This window comes from Ambystoma mexicanum, chromosome 6p, assembly GCF_040938575.1.
Source record: "Ambystoma mexicanum isolate Mex_15411 chromosome 6p, UKY_AmexF1_1, whole genome shotgun sequence".
NCBI lineage: Eukaryota > Metazoa > Chordata > Amphibia > Caudata > Ambystomatidae > Ambystoma > Ambystoma mexicanum.
In genome coordinates this window covers 795,094,655-795,117,166 of record NC_090935.1, presented here as the reverse complement: position 1 = coordinate 795,117,166, position 22,512 = coordinate 795,094,655, and positions in this window count along the sequence as shown.

Sequence of the window (22,512 nt, the reverse complement as noted above, 5' to 3'; positions counted from 1 at the left end):
GGACAGAATTAGCTTCCTCTTGTACTTTGCTGTCCTAAAGGGGGCGAGTGAAAAAAAATATCTCAGTATAATATGATCACCCCTGGTTCTAAGGGTAATATTGTGGCTAATAAACGGTAAATAGTACATATTTCATTCAGAGCTTGTGAAAGGACTACATCAGGGCGGCTCTGGTGCGGTATTGTACATTGTGCACACGTACGAGGAGCCATATGCTATAACTAGAGACAGTGTAGAAATGGCTCTATATGGTTAAGAAAAGAGCACATCTCGCATAAAACTCGTGTAGAATTAGCAGCAACTAGCTTAACACTGGACCGTATGGATGCCGTAACCTCCATGGGCACATTTGGCTAGCGATGCGTGGTAAAACCTAGCGTGCATTTGTATATCTTCCGATCCATGTACGAAAAGATCTGCAGAAAGCGAGTGCAGAGTCATGGACTATTAGGCACTTTGACTGGGAATATAAAAGTGAAAATGAATCTTGAAGAGCTTACACTTTGCAAATCGTCTCACTAGCGGCTCGCCCATAATGTTTGTGAAGCTCTGTTTCTCATCAAGCAAATCTCCAACTGTCTCAACTACAGTGACGATATACTAGTGCTTAGGAAAGTCAAGAGCAGCATGACAACATGCTGGTGAAGATATGCATGGCACTGGAAGCGGCCCATCTCACGCTTACCAGGGAGAAATGTGAGTTCTGAAAATGCACCCTCCAATTCTTTGGGCATGTATTCTCGGCTCAAAGCATGACACCGGACCCTGAGAAGGTAGCTGCACTCAACAGCACAAAGCCCCCATCCAACGTGTCGGGCCTGCGTTCTTTCTTATGGCTTGCCAGCTACTGCACTCATTACATTCAAGACTTTGCATTGGTGAGCGAGCCCCTGAGGGTCCTCACAATGAAACAAGTCAGGTTTATGTGCTCCGTGTTCTGCCTTCAGCCAATGAGACAATCCGACAACGCACATCCGAGTAGAACATGGTATATTTCAATACCGCAAGGGTGACAGAGCTAATCAAGTCTTTCCAAAATGGAGCAGGCATACTCGCGGGCCAAGAAAGAAGGCTTGGCCATAGTATGGGCCTGTGAACTTTTTCACTTGTTCCTTTATGGCAAGCCTTTCACGGTGGTCACCAACCACCAGGCACTATTATTCATGTAAGGAAACCTGCAATCAGAAATGCCCATTAGGATCGCAAGATGAGTCCTGCGGCTTCAAGATTACAGCTTTCGGATCATCAATCACCCGGTAAAGGAAAAGAAAACCCGGCAGACTTTGTGTCCAGCTATCCTATCGCCTCTGCCACCTCAAATCCTTCTATCGCTGGCATATTCCTACACTACATTGCACATTTGGCGACCCCAAAGGGCGGTGGCATCCCACACATTGTGCAGGAGATGGAGAATGTTCAAGCGATCGAGATTATTATGAGGTGTCTTGAGTCAGGCCATTGGAAACAGGTTAAAAAGGCAGAAGTGGGTCCCACGCCTGAAGTAAAACAAGACATTGAAAGTCTGGTCCTGGTCAAGGAGGAATTGTTCCGGTCTATGGATGGCATACTGCTGAAAGGAACCAAGATCATCATTCCCTGGATGCTACAAAGATGGATATTAGAGTTGGCGCACAAAGGTCACAGGGGGAGAGTGTCCACGAAGAGATTGATGAGGCAGAAGGTGTGGTTCCCCCAACTAGATGCACAATTCAAAGAACCTCTCAAGAACAGCCACACCTGTGCCGTCATCAACCCCCACACTAAGCCTGAACTCCTGTGCATGACAGAGCTACCAGAGAAAGCATGGGATGAGACCACCATTGACTTGTTTGGTCCCATTGATGGGGAAATACATATTAGTAGCCATGGATGGATACTCTTGTTTCCCAGAGATCCAATTTGTGAGTTTAACAGCCACTTACCACACCATCCAGATGCTGGACAGGATGTTCACTGCCTATGGTGTCCTGAGAGTAGTCAAATCTTACAATGGACCCACTTTCACAGGACAGGACTTTAAAACATTTACCGAATAAATGGGGTTTAAACACAGGAGGATCACGCCTTTATGGCCACAGACTAATGGGATGGTGGAACATGTTATTAGCACCATTAAGCAAAACATCCAGATTGCCCATCTAACCAGAGAGCCAGTTGAAAAGGACTTATATTAACTACTTCTAGATTACCTGAACACCCCCCACAGCACGACAGGCAAAGCCCAATCGGATGCCATGTGCGGCCGCAATATCTAGGCCCGATGTCACACTCCTTGAGGAAGCCTACGCAGGCGATCAGGGCATACTTGAGCAGGATGCTCAGGCCAAAGAGAACATGAAGTGGCATGCAGATGCTACACGAAATGCCTGCGAGAGCGACCTGCTGCCCAGGGACACAGTGGTAGTACAGCAACCACAGACCGACAAGCAGACAGCAACCTTCATTAGCGCCCCAATGACAGTCACCAAAGTGAAAGGGTCCCTCATCACAGCAGAAGTTGAAAGGAGGAATGTGACCATCAACTCATCACACTTCAAGAAGATGGCAGGTGTCGTCCTAAGAGGATCAAGAGGAGAGGAGACGGATTCTGAGTCTTGGGATACCCTCTACGAAGGTGATGGGGAGGCCTCGGGTGATGAATTGATAGATTCCCTGGGTGGACCGAGCCCCGACGGAGGCCAGGTGAGTGGCACTGGCAGACCTTAGAGAGCGAGAAACAGACTGCATTGAGTTATTGAGGAGATGGACTAAGAGTTGACATGTTTTAAAAAGGGTGAGGTTGTAATGTTGTGAAGCCAGCATTGAGGTGTCACGTGTTAAGGGAGGGAGCCGGAAGGCATGGCGAGTGGGGTGGGGAAAGGGAGGAGTTCAGAGAATGATAAGTTAGTTACGAGCTGGCATTGAAAGAATAAAGAAGTGTCCAAAGGCTCGCGGTGTGTCTGCTCCTGATTTTGTGCCTGCAGTCAGGTAGCCGTGTGGGATACAATAACCCTGTCTCGTTCTCTCTATTCACATCGTTTGTAAACCTGTTCCGGGAAATCTGCAGTTTTCTCTTCCTCTCCTATTTGTCAGGCTTCTTCTCTGCATCCATCCTTCCCCTCCTTTGCTTTTCTATTCTTTCACTGCACTTCCCTTCTCTCACCTTCTTCATCTCCTACTCCTGGCCTTTCATCACCCTGCTCTTGTTGCTCTTGTTTTACTTGGTATCGATGTCCATAGTAAATAAAGAGGGGTCTGTGAGTACTGTGCCAATTAACAAACATGAACATACCCTTGCCACAGGTGCATACGGCATAGCGCTTGGTGCTCTAAATGCTTTACAAAAAAAATAAAAAAAATAAAGCAACACATACATAAACGCACCTATCTATTTTACCTTGTGAACTTTACAAGCATCTGAACCTATCCCTGAAGCTTCAATTATGCATTGGTAAATGTTGTTTAATAGTCTTGACTTTTAACAACATGTAAAACTGTTGGAGAGGTAAGCTTAAAAGTCACTTAACACTGTATATAGCACGTGCAAGGAAATGTGTGCTAGGAATTATCTATCAGCCATGGCATATACTGCCATAGTTATAATACTCATTACTTCTAGCTAAAATGAGCAAATGGTCTTAGGCTGCCGATGGCAGTGTTCATCATTATCACACGAGGAGCACGCACAGCTTGTCTGACGCCAAGGCCAGCCTCTGCAGGATCCACTACCTTAATGATGACGCATTTGATGAGCTCCTGAACTAAGCTGAAGGTCACATGGGAGCTTTAGCACGACACCCACAGGCGCACCTTGAAAGCACATGAATCAACATGTCAATGTAATACATTTCGTGCTTCTTGAAACTGACTTGAATAGGGGAATTGCTCAAAAAGAAAACTGGTGCAGATGACATCTGAATTTGACGCAGGCGAAGGAGCGTAAGGATTGTGGCAAGCCACCACGAGCTAATGCATTTTGCATTGAGGTAGTTAGCAGCAGCGTTAGACCGCTTCACTTAATTGGGTGCAAGACCAGAGCAGAGCCGACGGCGTGAGTGCAACAGCGTGTCAGGCAAATAATTAAAAACTGGAAAATCAACACGCTAAGCAGGGCAAGTTGGATGTCTGGGAGCAGCTGTGCTACGTGCCCTGCTACACTATGCATCATGTTCTTGCCTATCAGCTGGCTTTTGACAATACATGTAACCCTGGTACAGTTAAGGGATGTGTCATGATATGTATTAGCTTTCGTAATATCTGAATGGCATATGTATAAACCTTTTTGAGCAATGCATTTACGAAATCTCTTATTTGGTGATCTGATATTAGTTTACAGACCTGAGCTAATTTGAGATCTAGTCTAAATTGCATTAGATATGAGTCACTATATATTGATTGTCTACATTCGTGGTTTATCTTTGACTTTTTTTTCATTAACTGTTGATTTTGAATTGATTTTGTGATTGCGTATATATCATTGTGTGTGTTAATTGTGTGTTGCTCTTTTAATATTTATTGATTACAATGTGTCTTACTCATATTATTGTTCCCAAGTGTTTTGCTAATTGTTTCTCCATCTGTTTTGAGATATACGCAGATTTTCTTCAGGATTTTGACATCTGTCGATACTGCCTATATCCTGACCTCATGGTTGTTTGTGATTATTCATGATATGTATGCCATGCTTACTTTGTTACTCGTAGGGGGTCATTTTAAAAGTGATAACTGCATGCAGGGAAACACCAACATGAACACTTAGGTGCTGTTGGGTCCCCTGCAAACAGTTTTAAACCTTTTCAAAAAGAGTAAACAAAGTCAAAATCAACTTTACTCTTTGCATTTACGTTCTGCTTTGTACGTACACTTTGCATCACTTGCACATTGCATGCAGGGTACCACCAACGTTAGCACTTATGTGCTGTTGGTTCCTACATTCAATTTGAAATGTTCACAAGGTGGAGTGGGAAACTAAACAACCTCACTTTAAATGTACCGGAGTGGTACATCAGGGTCTAAGGCAAACGTAATGCTGTTATATCTTGATTCACTTCCCTGCCCGATATTGCCACAGTGACAAGACAGAGAAGGGGCATGGAGCGGAGAAACAATGGGCCTCATTACACGGATGGCGGTAAGGGATTATCGGCACCGGTAAGGGCACCGGTGCCGGTAATCCCCTACCGCCCTACTACGAGGTCCCTCAGCGGGTCCCGTCCTTAACGTGTGGTCAGACCACACGTTAAGGAAGGGACCCGCTGAGGGACTTCAGAGCAAATAACGGTACCTCAAATTGCGGTACCGTTATTAGCTCTTTCCCCATTCCCATTGAGCCCTATAGGGGCCCCCTATAGGGGCTCAAATGGGAATGGGGAATGGTATTTGGCATGGGGATTTACCGGGTCCCCAAGGGTCGGAATGTCCCGGTAAGTCCCCATACCGCCAACCTGGACCCAGAAGGCGGTAAGGCGCCTACCGTGTAATGAGGCCCAATGTCCAATGTGTATTCCTCCTCTGTCTTGTCAGCGTGTTTCATTGAACACCTGCAAGATTTTCATGCAGGGGAGTAATACATGGATTCCTATGGAATCTACCTCACTTTTGCACCTCGTCAAGGTCATGTGGTCTCCATACTGAATCAATTAGTAAATGACGCCTGCGAAGTGCATTTGCAGAAAGCCTTCACTTTTTCATCAGACAGATGGGAACATTAAACAGTTAAAGTGAGTTCAAGACAGAGGAGATCAGCACGACAGAGATCTATATTTCTGTGCCTTACGCTCCTCCACCTTGTCACTGTTTAAAAATGTGGCCATGCAGGGAATCAAGATGCAAAAGCATTACTCCTCACTTTTCCGTGTCCATTTCCTGCTGCACCCCATTTAAAATGAGGGTTTTGCCATGCATTCCTATTCAATACCCTTGCTTTATGTAGGTGGTAATATAGATGCAGACTCCATATGAATCGACCTGTTTTACACCTGCATGCTGGCATAAAACATAGTGCACTTTGAAAATATAGGAGGAAAGTACAAATAACATTTTTCTTGTCCCTATTCCTCATTCAAAAGGAAAGGAAGCTGTCCCAAAGCAATACATCAAAACGTAATGACTTGTTGAGAAGCAGGGGCTATCGTCCCAGGCCCCCAGCAGGTTTCAGATGCAGCAAAAACCCAAGACTGTGTTGTAGGTACTTGGGGAGCGCACAGGGGGTAAGTGGGTGTCGTTCGAATCTGTATTTGGGAATGAGATGTAGCAAGAATAGATGTAGGTTGCACTAGACAGAAAACCACATCTTAGAAAAGAAGTCAGTTATCTCACGAGAAAGAGGGCACGAGGCCTTGACCCAGTCCGGCCCAGAAACCAAAGTTATAATGACCAGATGCCCCTATCCTAAAACCCCAACATTCCAGAGCACAAACCAGCCCAAGACCCCAGACCATAAAACTGTTTGACCACCCACTCCTTACAAAGATCACAGATTATTGAAGGTCCCTGGGTTTGTGCTGCGAGGTGCTAGGGAGGGAAAGTAACACATTTAGCGCTCAGGGTAAAACTGCTTGGAACAGCGCTGATGCGTCTGGGATTGAGTTGGGGTTTGCTAAAATAAGATGACCTTGAATGTAGTCTCTGCACACAAGTCTGCAGTAACAGATGCACATCAGGCCTCTGATAGGGAATGATGTGAGTTGCACAGTTAATTCCTAATTGTCGCGCACGGCACCTGATGACACAGTGAGAAGAGCCTGATGTGGAGCAAGACGCACAGGAGGATCTGGGATCAATCACCTGGCATCCCATATGGAGCAGGTTGCCTATGTTTAGGGTCACAGCAACCAGCTAAATGAATTTGTACCCTATGTCATGTATGTCCATTGTGAAGCTTCTCGCCTTCATAAGCTGCCGTCCATGTTGGTTTCGTTAGAGCGCAGAGTAATTTTCTATCCGTACTTGACTTGTTATCATAATAAAACCTTGTTGTCCTTGCAGGAGGTGTGGTGGTCCTTTTCCATAGTGGATCGTATTTTCTCTAATGTGAGTGTGGAGGGGTTTCTCTACATTTTTGTTGATCCTGACATGATCCCAGATTTTTCCGCCCAAGACAGGAGCTTACAGGCCGCATCTCTAGAGGGGCTGCACCCACCTGCAGTGACCAGGCCCAAGCTTGCAACCTACAGGGGTGTACATGAGCCATTTTCACATGATTCCTGTCTTCTCTACAGAGCGGGGCATAGCTCCTAGGAAGGTGCAGGCCGTTATTGGAGACCCTGTGACAGAGGAGCTCGGTTGAACATGCAGATGTAAGTACACCTCTTGCGGGCGATAACAACAAGGGGGTGAATGGGGAAACAGAGTTGGTGAGGGGTGTGAGAGAGGGGTGTGCGATTGAGTTGAGGCCTGTGTAATGACCATGTGGTGTTTTTCTAGGGAGGGAAAGTAACAAATTTAGCACTCAGGGTAAAACTGCTTGGAACAGCGCTGATGCGTCTGGGATCGAGTTGGGGTTTGCTAAGATAAGATGACCTTGAATGTAGTCTCTGCACACAAGTCTGCAGTACCAGGTGCACATCAGGCCTCTGGTAGGGAATGATTTGAGTTGCACAGTTAATTGCTAATTGTCGCGCACGGCACCTGATGACACAGTGAGAAGAGCCCGATGTGGAGCAAGACGCACAGGAGGATCTGGGATCAATCACCTGGCATCCCATATGGAGCAGGCTGTCTATGTTTAGGGTCACAGCAACCGGCTAAATGGATTTGTACCCTATGTCATGTATGTCCATTGTGAAGCTTCTCGCCTTAATAAACTGCTGTCCATGTTGGTTTCGTTAGAGCGCAGAGTAATTTTCTATCCGTACTTGACTTGTTATCATAATAAAACCTTGTTGTCCTTGCAGGAGGTGTGCTGGTCCTTTTCCATAGTGGATCATATTTTCTCTAATGTGAGTGTGGAGGGGTTTCTCTACATTTCTGTTGATCCTGACATGATCCCAGATTTTTCCGCCCAAGACAGGAGTTTACAGGCTGCATCTCTAGAGGGGCTGCACCCACCTGTAGTGACCAGGCCCAAGTTTGCAACCTACAGGGGTGTACATGAGCCATTTTCACAGGATTCCTGTCTGCTCTATAGAGCGGGGCATAGCTCCTAGGAAGGTACAGGCCGTTATTGGAGACCCTGTGACAGAGGAGGTCGGTTGAACATGCAGATGTAAGTACACCTCTTACGGGCGATAACAACAAGGGGGTGAATGGGGAAACAGAGTTGGTGAGGGGTGTGAGAGAGGGGTGTGCGATTGAGTTGAGGCCTGTGTAATGACCATGTGGTGTTTTTCTAGGGATGGAAAGTAACAAATTTAGCGCTCAGGGTGAAATGGCTTGGAACAGCGCTAATGCGTCTGGGATCGAGTTGGGGTTTGCTAAGATAAGATGACCTTGAATGTAGTCTCTGCACACAAGTCTGCAGTACCAGGTGCACATCAGGCCTCTGGTAGGGAATGATATGAGTTGCACAGTTAATTGCTAATTGTCGCGCCCGGCACCTGAGGAAAAAGTGAGAAGAGCCCGATGTGGAGCAAGATGCACAGGAGGATCTGGGATCAATCACCTGGCATCCCATATGGAGCAGGCTGCCTATGTTTAGGGTCACAGCAACCAGCTAAATGGATTTGTACCCTATGTAATGTATGTCCACTTTGACGCTTCTCGCCTTCATAAGCTGCCGTCCATGTTGGTTTCGTTAGAGCGCAGAGTAATTTTCTATCCATACTTGACTTGTTATCATAATAAAACCTTGTTGTCCTTGCAGGAGGTGTGCGGGTCCTTTTCCATAGTGGGTCATATTTTCTCTGATGTGAGCGTTGAGGGGTTTCTCTACATTTTTGTTGATCCTGACATGATCCCAGATTTTTCTGCCCAAGACAGGATCTTACAGGCCGCATCTCTAGAGGGGTTGCACCCACCTGTAGTGACCAGGCCCAAGCTTGCAACCTACAGGGGTGTACATGAGCTGTTTTCACAGGATTCCTGTCTGCTCTACGGAGCAGGTCATAGCTCCTAGGAAGGTGCAGGCTGTTATTGGAGACCCTGTGACAGAGGAGCTCGGTTGAACATGCCGATGTAAGTACACCTCTTGCAGGCGATAACAACAAGGGGGTGAATGGAGAAACAGAGTTGGTGAGGGGTGTGAGAGAGGGGTGTGCGATTGAGTTGAGGCCTGTGTAATGACCATGTGGTGTTCGTCTATGGTTTTTTATTGGTATAAGGAGTTATTGTAAGAATACGAGCAGAGAAATACAAGTGTGGAATCCTTTTGAAGCTCAAAGACAAGGTGGTGATATATTTTTCATGTGTAGGGGCTCTGTATAATTAGAGGTCTGGGATTCCTGAGCCCGATATATTTCGGGCAGAGGAATGAGATGAAGTAGGGTTTGTAGTTTTAGCTTTTTATTTTAGTTTATTGTTATAGTGTACAGAATATTATTTGGGTAACCAGTGGAGGCAGGGGGAGGGCCTTTGGAAGTAGTACGAGCATTGAGTGTGAAGAGTGAGGGAGTGTGTGTGGGGGTGGGATTGGAAGTAGGGGATTACTGGGGGCGGGGGAGGAGGAATAGTAGTGACATTATGACAAGGGTTGTTCAATTTATAACGAAAAAGGGTATAGAACGTAATGATCATTGGTATGGGGGTAATGTCTCCTTTGGAGTATATGTATAGTGCTTTGCCGTTGTGTAAGGATAACATCAAAAAAGTGTCTAAAACAGTGGTTGGCAGAGAAAAAGGGAGGAATGCCCCGTCTATGACCAGAGCAAGGTACAAATGGCACGGCGATATTAGACAACAGTTCCATGCTTGTAGCAGACAAATATAAAGGCAAAAAGCTCCACAGGAGAAAGGACATTTTAGATCTGTGGAAGATGGTGGGGATGTGGAAGATAATGACAAGTACAGGTCCCAGAGTGGCGACATCCCCACCCCAAGTACAATACAACCCATGGCCCCTTGGACAGTGGAACAGCACTCAGCTGGAGGGGGGATGTACCCACTTACCACCCACCCAGCCACAGGATCCACAAACCCAGTGTATGTGCCTATGCCTGTCATAGCACCACCCCATACCACACAAATAACACAACACTGCAATACAGCAGGACCCTAAGTCACAGAAAGATTTAGAGAATTAATGAAAATCTGCGCAAGCATAACTGGCAAGGTCGAGGACTCTCAGGGAGGGGGAGAGCAAACAAGGATGTGGGCTGGATGAATGGAGGGCCACAGACATTTTGTTCAGGTTGGACAGCACTGGCATAAAAAACGTGCCTATTGAGATGGGAAAGAGTAATGACAGAGGAGTGGAGAGTGAAAGTTATGGGACAGTACGGTACGGTTGGACAGCGATGCTGGCAGGGATTTAATGGATGGGGAATGGCACACCATGGATGAGTTAGACGACAAAGAGGAAATGGAGGAGGCGCCAGGTATTACTCCATGGGTGGACAGCTTATTGCCCGAGCAGGTGAGGAGCAGATTCTGGTGGACAGCAGTGGCTCGGAAAAAGGGAAGTGATAAATGGAAAGCAAGGTGAGGAATTGGCCTGCAGCTGCTGCTGCTACACAAAGACACTGGGAGAGCGCAATATGTACCAGGGGCCCAAATGAACAAGACTAATCTGATAAAGGCAACCCTGTCTCTTACCTCGGGGGCTGGGAAATGGATATAGGCATTTGAAAAACACACTGCTGGTATCCCATTGGCTGTGGGAGATAGAAAGATATAAAAAGCTTGCTGGTAGCTATTGTGGGAAGCAATTCATTGGTTTCTATAAATAGATATGACTGACAGTGTAAATTGCTCAAACACAAGATTTGGGCAGGGAGTGTTGGAGAGGAAAAAAGGCAAATCCACTTTGGTTCTTATGACCACCCCTCCCATTTCTGTGCCCCTGCAGGAGTTCCCTGCCACAAGTTCAGCAAATTTGACCTTTTTGGATGTGTTCCACCCCTGAATCTTGGTCCTGACGAAGATGGCTACAATCTCTCAAGCCATCGAAACCGGTCGACCCCAGTGGTCATGAGGGCTCTCATGACCCATTGTAAATATCTCGAGTCCAAGGAAGAAGATATTGCGACTTTCAATCATTTTTGTGCACACTCAGAAGAAAAAGGAGTGTGTAATTTTTATAAGAGCCTTGCTAACCTTCATGGCCCTGTGGCCAAATTTTTTATCTCACCAGGCTTCGCCACACATTGAATTATAAGTACCTCCGATTTGATGTGACCTATGGGAACAATTAAAAGACTTACACACATAAAGGAATACTAATAGCTGACCTGTCATCAGGTCGTTCAGACTACAGAAAGGCCATCTCAGAATCTAATCCGAAGTTCTGGACAGTGCTCATAAGAACCAAAGTGGATTTGCCTTTTTTCCTCTCCAACACTCCCTGCCCTAGATTTGTGTTTGAGCAATTTACACTGTCAGTCATATCTATTCATAGAAATCAACAAATTGCTTCCTACAAAACCGTTGTTTTTGTGCTACCACGTCATTCCTATTAACGGTTAAAAGGAATCCAATGGCTTGTCCGTGCCCTCGTATTTACAGTAATTTACCCTGTTTGTTGTTTTTTTAGCTATTGTGGGAGACCAGGCTGGGGGCATATGGGTTAAGACTGGATACCCTGGTGTTAAACTAGATAATGATGCGCATGATGGGATGCAGTTTAACAACATCAGAGCGCAAGTGGGGGATGCCTTGCGTTGAACATGCCCCGACATGCCGGACTTACAGTTCATCATGCAAAACACCATGGAGGATATTTGAAGACCCTATGCAGTACATTTTAAAAGTGCAGGAGATGTGGAGAGTGGAGACGGGCGACCAGTAGGAATGAACAGTTCCTCTTTTCTATTTTGTCATCAAAAGGGCGCTGCTCAAAGGAGTACACATGGCACTTGAAAAGATAGTGTGTATCGATACAAAGGGTTGGGCCGAAATACAAACTATACACCATTGCAAGAGAATTAAAGCGAGAGAAAAGTAAACAGCACAGCGGATGCAGACAGAGGAAGCAAAACTGGTTAAAAAGAAACTAGCTAACATAGCTGTTGAGGGAGTGGCAATGACAAAAATGGACAGGGCAGGCAGTAGTGTAAACGGACATGAGGATATCAGAATTTTGGCCAGGAGGGGGACAAGGACAGTGGGGCGGCGGTACGCTGCAACAACATTCTGAATGGTATCAAGGCGGTCAGAAAAGGTGGAGTGGGGTTTCAAGTGCATAGAGGGGGCAGAGGGGGGTTTGGATGTATGGGACCGAGGGGAGGGTGGGTGCTGGGACCAGTACAATATTGGGATTGCGGGAAGTGGGGTCACTTGCCAGTGAATGTAGGAGCATAATGGGGACAGCATTCTCCATACACCACCACAGGACCCATGACTCAAACACGACCAGTTTATTTATTTGTTTAATTATAACGTGCCTAATACTGTACCTTAATTCGGTTTCTAAGAGCATATCCGGGATTCAAAACTCTGTTGCTCCGCGTGGATTTGCTTCCAAGACCAGTGCATTGTGTCTGTGCTATCCTGCGTTCAATTCCCCATCCCATATGAAAATATGAAATACACCAGGAGAAAACACAGTTACCTCCATGGACCCCACAAGCACAGTTGCCTGCCTCGCCTAGCACCCAAATGCAGGCGATCCCACAACACCAATCACACAGAGGGCCCGCACCTTGAGCAAAAGCGTTTCCGAATGGGACAGTGGCTCCATACAGCGGGTAATGGGAGGAAATCCTTTCACCTTCCCGGGAACAAACAGATATCCTGACTAGGACAGCCCACAGAGAGCTCTTGCATGGACAGTCCGGTCCATGAGTACCCAAACTGATGAGGAACCCTTGATGGGTGCTGAGATAGGTAGCAAACAATTAATCTTTATGGTCGACACAGGTGCCACTAAATGATGCTTCAGTGAGGGAAACTTCCCACTATAAGGTGAAACTGTTGACACGCAGGGCTTCTCTGGGGCTATCGACATGGTTCCATACACACAAGAGGTAGCAATCAAAATAGGAGGGAAAGTGGTACAATCACCCTTACTATATTCAGAAACCTCCCCAGTAAATTTGCTCAGGGGTGACCTCCTGAGCAAACTGAATATGACCATCTCCTTCACAGACAGGAGTATAGGGTGTGGCACTCCAGGAATGTGCGCAATAAGTGCAATGTTGATACCACATGCAACAGGAGGGGCAGGGGTGGTTCACGGCAACCAAGTTGACCTTGATATGTTTGTGTACGGGATTAAAGTTTTACTTGATGCTGTGCCCCAAATTGTTATAGCGTGTTGACGAGTCCCATCTGATTTCATTTTCAGGCCTGTTTTGACCCCAGATCTTGTGGCAGGGACAAAACTGTCATTGGATTTGCAGGGCCTAGTAGTATCTGCAAAAAGAATTGTTATAATCGGAACTGATTCAGATGGGTGCGATTGGCGCACTGTGTTGTATATCGACCCAACTGTGCCTCTTAAGGAGGTGTCAGATGCAGAGTTATTCAAGGATTGGGTGGATGAAAGAGAGATTTTGCTGGCCATTTGCAACCCTTGTGTCATGATCTCTGCTTCCAAAAGATCAGAACTTGCCCGACTCCCTTGGAATCAGACCCATAACCCCGGTTCCGAGTGCCAGTCAGTCCCAATTGGGACCTTTTGGACCCTGTCCTGGCGCCAGTGGCACCAGGCTCATAAAGATGCCCAGTCCCAGCGCTGGAAGCGCCGGGCTCATAATGCTTGGGTGGACTTACCTGCAGCAGACCATGCTGCTTACTTACCTGCCAGTTGAACCCCTGATCCTCTTCTGTTTGGGACTACTTTTCCTGTTGGATGGGGCAGGAGCCACTCCCTAGGTTCAGAACACTGGAACTCTTCTGGAAAGCAGGAACTCTTTTTCTTACCTAGGTGTGGCTGTGGAAGGAGACACCTAAGCAATACAGGAGGCTATTTAAACCACACCCGATGGATGAATCTTGCTTTGCGTTATTCTGCATTCTCTGCAGCAGAACGCTCATCGTGTCTTCTGCTTCTGATCCTGGGCCTAAGGGAACAAAGGCTTACCATCCTGGAATCCAGTCTTCAGCAGCACCTGTAAAGACAAAGAAAGAACAGGTTAGCACTACGGTCTTCAGTGGCAGCGCATCTCTTACCTGGTCCATCGGCTGTCACCAACGCCTCGCGCTGCATTCCGGCATCTGAAAGACAAAGGCTTACCTACTCTTCGCATGCTCCGGAGGTCTTCGCACTGCATTCCGGCATCTGAAAGGCAAAAGCTTACCAGCTCTTCGCACGCTCCGGAGGCCTTCGGCACTTCATCCCGCATCTGAAAGACAAAAGAAGGTGCGTTTAAAGACATTGGGCAACTTTATTACTCACATGCCATTACTCCTTCCCACGCCGAATCCAGTGGGTATTGCAGCACCCTTCAGCTTCTCTAAAGCTCCGAACTTGTACCTGCAAGATAAAAGGGACAGTTAGTGCGCATCGTGAAGCAGGCTACAAGCGCTTACTTACGTGCTTCCAGGCGCTTCTATTCCTCACGCGGGTTCGATCCTCAACTCTCATCAGCCCGCCATCCGCCATCGCCGGAACCCTGCAAAACAAGAGATATCATTACAAAAGACTTTTAAGACATTTCAAGTGCCCAGAACTTACCGTTCGTGCAGTTAACGACGGACAGCAGTCCTCTGAGGTCAGGAGGCCTGCACCCTTATCCAGTGAAGAAACTGGTTACGGCACCCTGCCCCGAGGCAGATGGAGAGCTCGGCGTTCACTTACCTAAGGGGAGGGTGTTAACCTTTGGGGTTCTACAGGAGAAGAGAAAGGGAAGAGGAGAGAGGCACCCAATAACCCCAGTTCATTAATCCCATATTTTCTATCTGCAGACATCTTACTCTTCGAGTCAGGCATACAGTGCACAGAGGTCCAGCCCAAAGAGCCAACCGTGTGTTACACATCACCTTTGAAGATACGGCATTCACCCAGTCAAGACCGGTGCCTCTGCGGGAATCAGGTGAGCGTTACAGAACGCAAAGCCTATCGCAAAACTCCCACCCAGGCGCTATGGAAAACTCGGATACCGACCAGCTAGCCCAGTTACTTGGGGAACTAAGAGCAGAAGTGCATGCAGCCCGTCAGGAAACGAATGCTCTAAGAAGGGAACTGATTATTTCCAAGGAGCGAACAGACGATCTCGCTAGACAATTGCTACAGTCACAAGCCGGACAAACTCCGTTACCCGCATCAGGGGCAAATCTTCCTTCAACATCCTCTAGGAACCTAGTGCAGATCAACCTACCTGGGAATGTACCTCTGGCTCCGCCCGAACGATTTTCTGGTGACCCAAAGAGGTTTGCAGTATTTATTAATCAGTGCCGGTTGCACTTCTTATGCCGGCCAGCAGCCTTTCCAACTGATCAAGCTAAGGTAGCTTTCGTGCTTTCGTACCTTAGTGGCAATGCGGCAGACTGGTCGATCCCTCTAGTTAATCAAGATGATCCGGTTCTCCATGATTTTCAAGCTTTTCAGCTCAGTATGGAAAAACTGTTTGCAAGACATTCACAGGGGCAGGCCTTGGACAATGAGCTCCTTTCATTGCGACAGGGTAATCAAGACCTTTTGGCTTATATTGCGTCTTTCAACAGACTGATAGTGGAAACTCGATGGCCTGAGGACAAAAGGATTACGCTGTTTTATAGAGGTCTACGTGGAGAGCTCAAAGATGTGTTAGCCCAAGTAGTGAATCCCCCGCAAGACTGTTCGGACTATATTGACTTAGTCGTTCAAATTGACCACAGACTGCAGAACAGGAAGGCCGATCGTTCCAAGTTTGATGCTCGAGTATTTTACAAACCACCAACTCCTACCAAAGGAGTAGACTCCGGGGAACCCATGCAAATAGGGGGCCTGAAAGGACCACTAACACAAAAGGAGCGGGAAAGGAGAAAACAGCTGCAATTATGCCTCTATTGCGGAAACTCGGGGCACTTTCTTCGAGACTGTCCGGTGAAACCAGCCAAGAAGGCAGTAGGAGCTGCAGTTACCAGGGTCACAAACTCTGAGCAGGGAAACGACCTCGCCAGACAAGAATAGAGGTCCTCTTGCCGAGCGTTAAAACCAGTTCCGTGACCTCGCATTTCGTGATACCTATGGTCCTCATTAGCCCTGAACATCCGGATCGATTACATGCGATTGAAGCTTACGTCGACAGCGGTGCCATCGGCAATTATGTGGATCATGAAATGGTTTTGAGGATGAATCTGACTCTTTGTCCAAAGGCTGTAAAGGACGTCATTACTACTGTGGATGGTACGGAGATAGCCTCCGGACCAGTAACGCATACCACCCAAGAAGTGAGGCTAGTAAGTCAAGATGGACACCATGAGAAGATCGTGTTCGATGTGATCAAGGCCCCTCAGTTCCAGATTATTCTAGGAATTCCTTGGTTAGAGAAGCACAATCCTCAGATCGATTGGCGAGCAAGAACGGTTCAGTTTCCAGAATGTGTCTCTACTTGTCACCCTCGACCTGGTGTTGCACTGGCAGCAATTTCCTCGGAGGCTCCTCAGTTACCTCCTGAATACCTAGAATTCCAAGATGTTTTCCGGAAGGATCAGGCTAACTCTCTACCTCCTCATAGGTCTTATGACTGCCAGATAGACCTGATACCTGGATCTACTCCTCCTTGTAGTAGAATTTATGCCCTCACCGAGCCTGAGAATCTTCACCTCCGACAATACCTGGATCAATACCTAGCGAATGGGTTTATTCGTCCTTCCAAGTCCCCTGCTTCCTCAGCTTTGTTCTTCGTTCCAAAAAAAGAAGGGGACCTTAGAACTTGTATAGATTATCGCGCCCTGAACCAGATCACCGTTAAGAATAGATATCCGTTACCTTTGATCCCTGAACTCCTGGACCAAGTCAGAAAAGCATGCATATATACAAAGCTGGATCTTAGAGGAGCCTACCACTTGGTACGAGTAAAAGAGGGCGATGAATGGAAGACGGCCTTCCGCACCAAGTATGGGCTATTTGAATATCAGGTCATGCCCTTCGGACTTTGCAATGCCCCGGCCGCCTTTCAATATTTTATGAACGATGTCCTCAGAGAGCTCATAGATGTGTGTGTTGTTGTTTACATTGACCACATCCTCGTTTATTCTTCATCGGAAACTGAACATCGGAAACTGAAAATGGTCCTCGAGAGATTGCGTCAACACAAACTTTTCGCTAAGTTGGAAAAATGTGTTTTCAACGTGACTGAAGTTGAATTCTTGGGATTCATATTATCACCTAGCGGAGTGCGTATGGATTCAAAGAAGGTCGATGCAATTCTCAAATGGCCATCGCCATCCTCCGTAAAAGGTGTTCAAAGCATGTTAGGCTTCGCTAACTTTTACCACAGGTTTATCCCCGAATTCTCTCGAATAGTCCAGCCCATCACCGCCTTGTTAAAGAAAAACAAACGTTTTGAATGGTCTACCGAGGCGGAACAAGCTTTCCAGAATTTGAAGACTAGATTTATCTCTGCACCGATCTTAAAACATCCTCGCCCAGAACTCCCCTACATCGTTGAAACTGATGCTTCGAGCCTTGCCATGGGGGCAGTTCTATCACAAAAGGACCCAGTAGCCAATCAGTTGCATCCCGTGGCATTTTAGTCCCGCAAATTCTCGCCTCCTGAAATCAATTATACTATTACTGATAAGGAACTTCTAGCTATCAAGTCCGCCTTTAAGGCTTGGCGGCATTATCTTCTGGGGGCCCGACACACCGTTACTGTGATTACAGATCACCAAAACCTGCAATATTTGAAAACCGCAAAAGCTCAATCCTCTAGGCAACTCCGTTGGGCACTATTCTTTGCTGAGTTTGACTTCATAATTACCTATCGACCTGGTACAAAAAACGGTAAAGCTGATGCCCTTTCTCGGATGGGAGTGGAAGAACATTTGATCAATCCTAAACCTGTACCTATCATTCCCGAACAAAGAATTCTAGGTGTAATCGCCACACAATCCATGGAGGAAGTTAAGGATAAAGCCAGGCTACTGGTAACTCCAGCAGACATACAGAATTGGCATCTGCAGGGAAAGGACTTTACGGTGAAGGGCAACCTATTATATTTCCAAGAACGGTTATACCTGCCCAGCACAGATTTACAGAAAAAGGTAATCTTTTGTTATCACGATTCTTTAATGGAAGGACATCCCGGTATGACCAAGAGCTCGGAAAAGATCAAGCGCTACTTCTGGTGGCCGTCTTGGAAAAAAGATATCAGAGACTTTAAAATGTCCTGTGGAGTATGCGCCCAAAACAAGAGTCAAAAGGAAAAACCAGCCGGCCTCTTACGCCCTATTGACATCCCGCCTCACCCTTGGCATACGCTTTCTATGGCTTCATCACCGATCTACCTCCATGCTCCGGATACAATACGATCCTAGTAATCGTGGACCTATTCTCCAAGATGGCGCATTTCATTCCACTCAAAGGCTTACCAACAGCAGCAACTCTGGCCCGAGAATTTCTCGAAAACATCGTCCGACTGCACGGTTTTCCTTCAGTTCTAATTTCGGATCGAGGTAGTCAATTTATTTCTCATTTTTGGCGAAGTTGCTGTCGGTCGGCTCAAATTGATGTGAGACTTTCGACCAGCCACCACCCTCAAACCGACGGACAAACCGAGAGGACCAATCAAACTCTGGAACAGTATTTGCGCTGCATGCTACAACAAACTGAAAAAACTTGGAAAGATATCCTTTGGAAGCCGAATATGCCTACAATAACTCTGTCCACTCGGGAACTGGGAAGACCCCGTTTTTTCTTTTATACGGTAGTCACCCTCGAACCTCGGAGTTGGATCCACTCCAAGATCTTGGAACACCAGCAGTAGACCACCTGCATTCTACAATCACCCAAGCCTTTAAGGAAGCCGTTTTTCACCTTCAAAGGGCTAAAGAACAATACAAGAAAGGAGCAGACCAACATCGGAAGGAAGCCCCCCAATATCAAGTAGGAGATCAAGTCTGGTTATCCACCAAATATCTACCTCTAAAAGGACCACGCACATTCAACCCAAGATACCTTGATCCCTATTCCATTACTACCATAGTAAATCCAGTAGCGGTCAAGTTGGACTTGCCCCCTCACATGAAGATACATCCGGTCTTCCACGTCTCTCTATTAAAACCCGTGCAACCTCAAACCCGACTAACTACATCTCCAAAACCTATTCTAGTTGATGGAGAACTCGAGTTTGAAGTCAAAAGCATCCTGGATTCCAAGATCTCCAAATCTAAACTATTTTACCTGATTGACTGGAAAGGCTACGGTCCCCAAGAAAGATCCTGGGAACCTGCAGAATATGTCCACGCGCCTCGTCTAATCAAAAGATTTCATCGGACATTTCCTAACAAGCCCAAACCCTCGGAGAAGCCCGGTTTGGGAGGGGCCTTGAGGGGGGGTGCTGTCATGATCTCTGCTTCCAAAAGATCAGAACTTGCCCGACTCCCTTGGAAGCAGACCCATAACCCCGGTTCCGAGTGCCAGTCAGTCCCAATTGAGACCTTTTGGACCCTGTCCTGGCGCCAGTGGCACCAGGCTCATAAAGATGCCCAGTCCCAGCTCTGGAAGCGCCGGGCTCATAATGCTTGGGTGGACTTACCTGCAGCAGACCATGCTGCTTACTTACCTGCCAGTTGAACCCCTGATCCTCTTCTGTTTGGGACTACTTTTCCTGTTGGGTGGGGCAGGAGCCACTCCCTAGGTTCAGAACACTGGAACTCTTCTGGAAAGCAGGAACTCTTTTCTTACCTAGGCGTGGCTGTGGAAGGAGACACCTAAGCACTACAGGAGGCTATTTAAACCACACCCAATGGATGAATCTTGCTTTGCGTTATTCTGCATTCTCTGCAGCAGAACGCTCATCGTGTCTTCTGCTTCTGATCCTGGGCCTAAGGGAACAAAGGCTTACCATCCTGGAATCCAGTCTTCAGCAGCACCTGTAAAGACAAAGAAAGAACAGGTTAGCACTACGTTCTTCAGTGGCAGCGCATCTCTTACCTGGTCCATCGGCTGTCACCAACGCCTCGCGCTGCATTCCGGCATCTGAAAGACAAAGGCTTACCTACTCTTCGCATGCTCCGGAGGTCTTCGCACTGCATTCCGGCATCTGAAAGGCAAAAGCTTACCAGCTCTTCGCACGCTCCGGAGGCCTTCGGCGCTGCATCCCGCATCTGAAAGACAAAAGAAGGTGCGTTTAAAGACATTGGGCAACTTTATTACTCACATGCCATTACTCCTTCCCACGCCGAATCCAGTGGGTATTCCAGCACCCTTCAGCTTCTCTAAAGCTCCGAACTTGTACCTGCAAGATAAAAGGGACAGTTAGTGCGCATCGTGAAGCAGGCTACAAGCGCTTACTTACGTGCTTCCAGGCGCTTCTATTCCTCACACGGGTTCGATCCTCAACTCTCATCAGCCCGCCATCCGCCATCGCCGGAACCCTGCAAAACAAGAGATATCATTACAAAAGACTTTTAAGACATTTGAAGTGCCCAGAACTTACCGTTCGTGCAGTTAACGACGGACAGCAGTCCTCTGAGGTCAAGAGGCCTGCACCCTTATCCAGTGAAGAAACTGGTTACGGCACCCTGCCCCAAGGCAGATGGAGAGCTCGGCGTTCACTTACCTAAGCTGAGGGTGTTAACCTTTGGGGTTCTACAGGAGAAGAGAAAGGGAAGAGGAGAGAGGCACCCAATAACCCCAGTTCATTAATCCCATATTTTCTATCTGCAGACATCTTACTCTTCGAGTCAGGCATACAGTGCACAGAGGTCCAGCCCAAAGAGCCAACCGTGTGGTACACATCACCTTTGAAGATACAGCATTCACCCAGTCAAGACCGGCGCCTCTGCGGGAATCAGCAGAGCGGTACACCTTGGGAAATCATGGTGCAGTATGGTCTGGTACAATGTTCCCTGATGGACCTTGCTATTCCGCCCATCTTCACTGACAAATATTTAGAGCAGATCCCCCAGCGACTATGGACTACCAGTGCCTACGACGTAGGGCTTTTGCAGGGAGTGACACCCGTAAGAATAACACTCAAGCCATGTGTCAAAGGAAGCAGAGGAAGGGATACGAGACACCATAATAGGGGATCATTGTGCCCTCCACCTCCCCATGCAACACGGACATGTGCCCAATAAAAAGGCTAAAGGAGGGAGTTGGAAAATTTGTCAGGATCCCCGCCCCCTAAATGATATAGTACAAGGATAATTTTCTGTAGCTCCTAATCCTGCAACCATCTTGTGCAGCATCCCCAAACAAGCAACACATTTCATGGTGATGTCCTTGAAGTATGCTTTCTTCTCTATCCCCTGCACCCAGACTCACAATATCTCACTTCGTTCACGCATAGCAGAATGTGCTTTGAACACACAAGACTACCACAAGGATACTGCGAGTCCCCCAACATCTTTAACATAATATTACATGCATATTTAGGGAGCATCCACGTGCCTCATACCATCATTCAGTATGTGGATGACCTGCTGGTGTGCAGTGACAGTAAGCAGCAGTGCAGAAGTGACTCGATCACCCTCTTGAAGCTCTTAGCATACAAAGGGTACAAGCTGGACAGACCTAAGTTGCAAAACTGTCTCCAAGAAGTACATTATCTGGGACAGTTGATATCTGTTGATGGGGAAAAACATCATACCAGAATATGGCACATCAGTGCACAATACCCCTCAGTCCAGGAGAGTTAAAGAAATGCAGAAGTTCATGAGTCTGTGTAAGTATTGCTGGGCTTGGATTCTAGATTATGCTGCCTACACCAGACCCCTACTACAATGCCTTAAAGAGGTACAAAACAAAACAGATTGATTGTGTGGACGAGGAAATGCTCACAAGTTTCAATGACCTGAAGGAAGTTATTTGCACCGCACCATAGCTAGGGATCCCTGATTACACTCAAGAATTCTATATGTTTTCCCATTCCAATGGCCTGATGATGACTGCATTAATCACACAGAAAAGCATTATGGGCCACAAGCCATTGGCCTATTATAGTGGTGTACTATATTATTATTATTACTAGATTCAGTGATGCAGGGCCAGGTCCCTTGCAAACAGGCACTTGTTGCGGCAGCATTCGCAATTGAGAAGAGCTCCACAATTGGCATGGGGTGTTTGGAACCCTGTACGAGGAGCATGCAATGTTTGCCATTCTCGAGTGATCCAAATCAACATTTACCACACAACAGGCATCCACATATGAGGCTGTTATGCTCACCTGGTATCCACGGGGCGCCACACGATACTGGAATGAGGTCTAAGCCCTAGCCCGGACCCCTCACTGCTTGGTTATGTGCCAGACGTTGGGTAGCACCTATAACAGGAGAATGGAGGGTTAAGATACTGGTTCTGTGATGGGTGGACTCCCACCTCCATCTGGTCCAAATTCCCTCCCTTGG